At 36.6% G+C, this 6,053-nt stretch overlaps 1 protein-coding gene and 1 non-coding gene across 4 annotated transcripts in view; both read left to right on the top strand.

The window, feature by feature from the left end:
• Positions 1 to 6,053, top strand: part of Lrrtm4 (leucine rich repeat transmembrane neuronal 4) — a 923,255-nt gene that overhangs the window by 325,163 nt on the left and 592,039 nt on the right. The gene's annotated exons all lie outside the window — the stretch shown is intronic.
• Positions 620 to 783, top strand: LOC115067628. Its single transcript, XR_003847010.1, has one exon. It is a non-coding gene; the product is annotated as a U1 spliceosomal RNA (small nuclear RNA).

The raw sequence follows: 6,053 nt of genomic DNA, 5'->3' as shown, positions 1-6,053 counted from the left end.
AAAGTGAACCTAAAAGTTTTATAGCCACTTTTGAAAGAGGTGTACTCTTGCTCTGGAGTGTGTTACTGAATATGTTAAAGCTGTAATAAAATGCTTCTTGTAATCATGTAGTTATTAAAAAATTTTAAAAAATGATTAAGAAATAATTCTTCAAAGCATAAAAATTTGTCCTTAATGATTAGTAGATGTGAGAAACATTACCATTGAAATATACCTGATGACTTTATATCCATGCTCAGATGCCAAGGAGCTCAGAAAGTAACTGACTGTGACTAGTAATAATAAGATATATTGAGATTACAAACGCATGTACAAACATGTTAATGTCAATTGCATTAAAAATGATTTTTTTTCTGTATGAAAATGTGTATTTTAATAGTGAAGTGGAGATCTTTTTTAAAGTTTAAAACCTCATTTAATTTCATGTCTTATAGGGTTTATACTGAGTACAATATTGTATAACTGTAATAATTCAACTGTAAACCTAAAAATTTACAGCCAATTTTGAAAGAGATGCATCTTAGCTTTGGAAATTGTTATTGAATATGTCAATGCTGTTGTAATGAAATTCTTCTAAGTATGTGGCTATTAAATAAATAATTTAAAAAATTATAGATGTATTTTAATGTGATGGAGGAGATAACATTACCCGAAAGGTGGTTTTCCCAGGCTGAGGCATATGCACTGCTCTCTGGATATGCCAAACCCTGCAATTCATCCAAATCTGGGAAAGTCAATTGCGTAACTTGTGGGAGTGGAAGGACTGTTTCCACCATCCCCTTCGATAAAAATTAAATTAAAAAATAAGACATCTACCTAACTTTTTTATCTACCTACTGCTCTATCTTGTAACTATTGATCTGTCTGTGGAAGTGTCATCTATATTTAATGGAAAGATCTTGATTGTTATAGGTGTCGATGTATTATTTATACAATTTCTTTAGTTTAGTTTCATTATTCTTTTATGTGTGTGATGCGTGTATGTGTAGCCTTGTGCAGGACTATGAGCAGAAGCCACATGCTGAAATCAGGTCACTTCATCAGTTGCCCTCCACCCTACTTTTTGAGACAAGTGTTCTCACTTCACTGGAGCTAGAGCTGGTCAGCTGGCCGCAGGGATCTGCATGTCTCTGACTCCCCAGCTCTGGAATCCCAGGCTTGTACTGCCAGGCTTGGCTTTTTGACATGAGTGATGGGCTCCAAACTCAGGTCCTCAAGCAGATGCAGAAATCATTTTAGGATTGAGCTGTTTCTCTATTCCTATTTTTCTTACTTTGACTCAACCATTTTGAATTGTCCTATATTGCAAAGACAGATATAAATTTAGCTGGTAAAAGTTGGGAGGTAACCTGCATTTATGAGATAATAAGCCTCTTTTATGTTGTCAGCATCTACTTTTCTTTCTCTTTATTGTTTTACATTTTGTGTTTGTGTGTGTGTATGTGTGTGTGATTTACACACATATAGGTACTCAGGTACAAGCAGAGGCCAGAGGGGAATGTTGGGTGGCCTCTTCTATCTCTCTTAACTGAACCTGAGCCTCCCACTGGTTTCAGCATGTCAGAACACCACAGGACCCAGGGACCCACCTCTGAACTGCCGATTCAAGTTTATCCAGGACCATACCTCACTTTTACTTGGGTGCTAAGATCAGGAATCTGGTCTACATCTTTGTACAGCAAGCGCTCTTAACTGACCAGCCATCTCCCCTACCCAGAATCTAATTAAAAAAATTTTTTTCTTATAAGGTTTCCCTAATTTTTGTACACAATTCCGGTGTTACTGTAATTTTAATGTTTCCATCGGGCACATGGAAATTTTCTCTTCTGTGTTTAATTTTACATGTATTTAATCATACACAATAAACATGCAAACTGATCACTAAGACATTTTCTTTTGCTGCAAATTGAAAGGCTCCTTCTAATTTCAAAAGTGAATTTGTGCTACAATTGACTCAGATAGATAATGACTTGTCTCCACTACAAGAAAATAGAGAAGAAAGGGATAAACTGTTATTAGAATAGCATTGCCAGCTCAATTTTGCAGGTATCAGGAGGTTTATATCTTTTGACCTTTAGTTAAATACTGAGAACCTCCAGGAATAAAAGCTCTGTGGTAGCCTTAAGTATTATTGGTCTTATCTGCATATCTAAATGCAATCTTTAAGCTACTTAGGATTCACCTTCCCTGCTGCATACTTTCTTAATATCTCTGTAATTGTAAAGAGGGCTTTGATGAGCATATTAAGGTTTCCTTGCTTCCCAGTGAATTGCCTGCTCTGTGGCAGATAAGCAGACTTCAAGGACTGTTGAGATTATCAATGTCCCATTTTCTTTGATTTCTTCATTTTCTAATTTCTTTAAAACACACCCTTCCTTCACTACTGTGGAGTCACACAAGCAAGCACCATGTTAAGGTAGAGGAGACATAGAAGGAGTCAGGGGATTTTTTTTTTTTTTTTTTTTTTTTTGCAAATTACATTTTTAACACCATCACTAACTTCTAGTAAAATCTTGACGAAGTTACTGAAGTTTCCTGAAGATAGAGGAATCACTGCATCAAAGACTACCTGACTTGTAAACATTATGATTAGTTAAAAATACAGGTTCTTAGAGGACTAGAGAGATGGCTCCACAGATAGGAGGACTTGCTGCTCTTGCAGAGGGCCTGGGTTCAGTTTCCAGCACCCACATGGTGGCTATAACCATTCTATAACTCCATTTCCAGGGTATCCAGTGCTCTTTTCTGGCCTCCATAGACACCAGGCACATACATGGTACACATACATACATTTGTACAAAACACTCATACATATAAAATTTTTAAAAATGATTTAAAGAATATAACTTTTACTATTATTCATTTACTGATTTTTTTCAGTGATTCTTGAACATTTAATAAGAACAAATAAGTTATTGTTCAATGAAATTTTAAATCTGACCGTAGGTTTTAAATCTACTTCCTACATTTAAGGGAAGGGCAACTAGATTTAAGAAGCAAGACATTTTATATATAAATAAAATAAAATTTCCAATCAGTTTAGATTTGTCTGGATGTGCAGTATATGTTGTTAGGGAACTATAAGCAACCGTTATTAACCTAATGTTGTTTTATGGCCCAAGGAATACTGTGTTGTATTAGCACTAACAGTTTCAAGGTGGTAAGTGTGTGGTTTTCCCATGTGACATTCACAGGGAGAGGTGTCCTAGAGGTAGTATTATGTCCTAACTCCCAACTCAAGTGAGCTTCACTTGTTTGAACAAGAAAACAAATACAAAACTTCAAAGTGCATCTAAGAGATCTAAGAGCATTATTTTTAATTGCACATATTTATTTAGTACATGTAGGTGTGTGTGTATGTGTGTGTGTGTGTGTGTGTGTGTGTGTGTGTGTAGGTCATATGACAACTGACAGAAGTCGGTTCTCTCCTTCTACCTTGTTGGTCTTAGGAATTGGACTTGGGTGTTCAGGCTTGGCAGCAAGAGCCTTTAACCAGCTCAGATATCTCGCAACATTATTTTTAGAGATGTTGAAAACAACATAACATCAAGGTGTTCTGTATAAAAAAGTGTAAATTAAATTTTATTATTACTTATGATGTGTTATCTGTCTCCTGAATCTCATTATTAGTTGTTTTATGGAGCGGAGAAAAGTAAAAATCTGACACACGCTTGATCGCGTCTCCTGATCTACTTGTGTGTTTTTCTTAACACCTTTGCCTAAGTTAGGGCTTCTCAGTATTTCCTTGGGCCTCTCCCTCCTGAAAGGTTGAAGGTGCTCAGTGACACATCGAATGCCTGCTGTACTCTTTTTTAAAAAGCTGAGGTCTTAACATTTAGGAATAGCTGAAAATTGACAGCTCTATTATCTGAAATACAAATTAGGTCAGTCCTTTTATCCACCTAGAAGCTGAAGTATATTAAAAATGTTGGTACATGAAACTCTATCCCACCCATATTAGTTTTTAAATATCTTTACCATTGGTTTAAGAAATGAATTGTGATATAAAGCACAGTTGTACTTTGCTCTTCAGTAGATGGGAAATTGAACATCTGTGGATTCCGACAGGTGCAGAAGGTACTGTATGTGCCTGCTCACGGATTCCAAGGAATACCATTGCTGTACGAATGGCAGTTTCAGTGAGGAAGGAAATCTAGATATTATAGGAAAATATTGTTATGCTTTCCAGGGAGCTCACATCATGAGATATTCTGGAACCCTAAGAATGACTGTGAGCCTCTTGGAGACATTCATGATGCCCTATCTCATAAGAAACAGTAGACAGTTTTTGGAATGAGATAACATAAAGGGTAGATTATACTGGTCCAACATTAGTCAAATGAGATTGACATTGATTTCAGATGAAATTCTTGGACCGATTGTAATCAACTTATTAGCAATTGAAAAACGGAGCAGAAACATGCAGCTTCAATAAGGTTTCACCAAGAGTAAGGCGTGGCAGACTAATTCAATTTTACTTTTAATAGGGTTAGTAGCTTAATAGATCAAGGAACAGTAGAGAGTACAGAAAGGGCTGGAGTTCAGCCAGGCATTTGACAAATTTGCTGATGCTTTCCTTGTTGACAAGAGAATTAGAACAAGCTGAACTTAGAAGCAATTCCTTTTCAAGGCTCTGGTGATGTATAAATAATATTTAAAATTAAAATAAGAATGATGACAGAGTTCCCTGTGTCATTACTGTTTGTATGTTTGGTATTTATGCTATCATCTTTAATTCTCAGAATCTACAAGTAGTGTGCATATTCTTTTACTTGGAAAACTGAAGCAAAGTAAATTCAAGGTCATGTGAACATAACTAGCAACATTCCAATTGAACTCAGAAAGCTTAACTTCAAACTCACATCCTTAAGTGAGTCACATACTTAGCCAGCACTATTAGGCATTTTAATTAATTATAATAGTGAAGACAGAAAGAGCACATTCGTCAGTTTCCATATAAGCTGTATCTGAAGCAATAGGAAACACTCTGGACAATGTACTTGATGTAAGAGTTACCCATTTAAGAGCCACGTGGATGGCTTAGGGAGTGATTGACAAACTCAGTTAGAGCCTTGAGATCTGCATGGTTGAAGGAGAGAAACAGCTTTAGAAGTTGTTCTCTGACACCACATGTATGCCAAGGTGCGAGCGCGCGCGCACACACACACACACATACATACACACACACACACCCAGGGATGACAGAGAAAGAGAGAGAGAGACAGAGAGAGACAGAGACAGAGAGAGACAGAGAGACAGAGACAGAAAGACAGACAGAGACTAAGTAAATAAATAAACAAATAAATGCAGGCATTATCACACAGATTAGTTTTCTGTAACTGTGTAACAGTGTGTTTTAAATCTGATGTTATGGGACTATAAGCAGAGTGGTTATGCCTACATATCTTCTAGAGGCCCTAGGAAAGAGTTTTTAATCAGTCTTTTCTAATATACACTGCCCATAGTCCTAATATCCTTACTCCTACCCATCTCCAAAGTCAGCTATGTGTATTTCTTAGTCTTTCCTTCATAGCTACATTGACCACTAATTCTCCTGTTTCTCTCTTCCATCTGTGGTTATTACATATTACATACTCCAGTAATCTAGAGTAGTGTGCACATTTAAAATCATTAAATTCATAATCATTTTTTGACATAGGATTTTCCTGTAGCCCCAGCTAGTCTGAAACTCACTATGTAGACTAGGCTGGCCTTGATCACCCAGAAATCTACCTGCCTCTGACTCCGAGTGCTGGGATTAAAGGTGTAGGCCACCACATCCAGTTTAAGATGTCTTTTAAATAAGGTTTGTGAGAGGACTCACCATTTCATTTGCTGTATAAGTGTATGTAATGTATTTATTTAAGCAGAGAAAATTATCATAACTTTTATGTTTAGGTTGTGAGTCTGAGCTTTAACGGCTAAGCCATCTCCCCAGTCCAACAATTATAATAAACTTACTAGAAGAAGAAAGAAAGATGAAAGAAAGAAAGAAAGGAAGGAAGGAAGGAGGGAAGGAAGGAAGGGAGGGAGGGAGGGAGGGAAGGAAGGAA

The sequence above is a fragment of the Nannospalax galili genome, unplaced genomic scaffold (genome assembly GCF_000622305.1).
Source record: "Nannospalax galili isolate Female #2095 unplaced genomic scaffold, S.galili_v1.0 scaffold446, whole genome shotgun sequence".
NCBI classification, from domain to species: domain Eukaryota; kingdom Metazoa; phylum Chordata; class Mammalia; order Rodentia; family Spalacidae; genus Nannospalax; species Nannospalax galili.
Note: the sequence above shows the minus strand (reverse complement) of the source record. Positions and strands in the feature narration are given on the sequence as shown.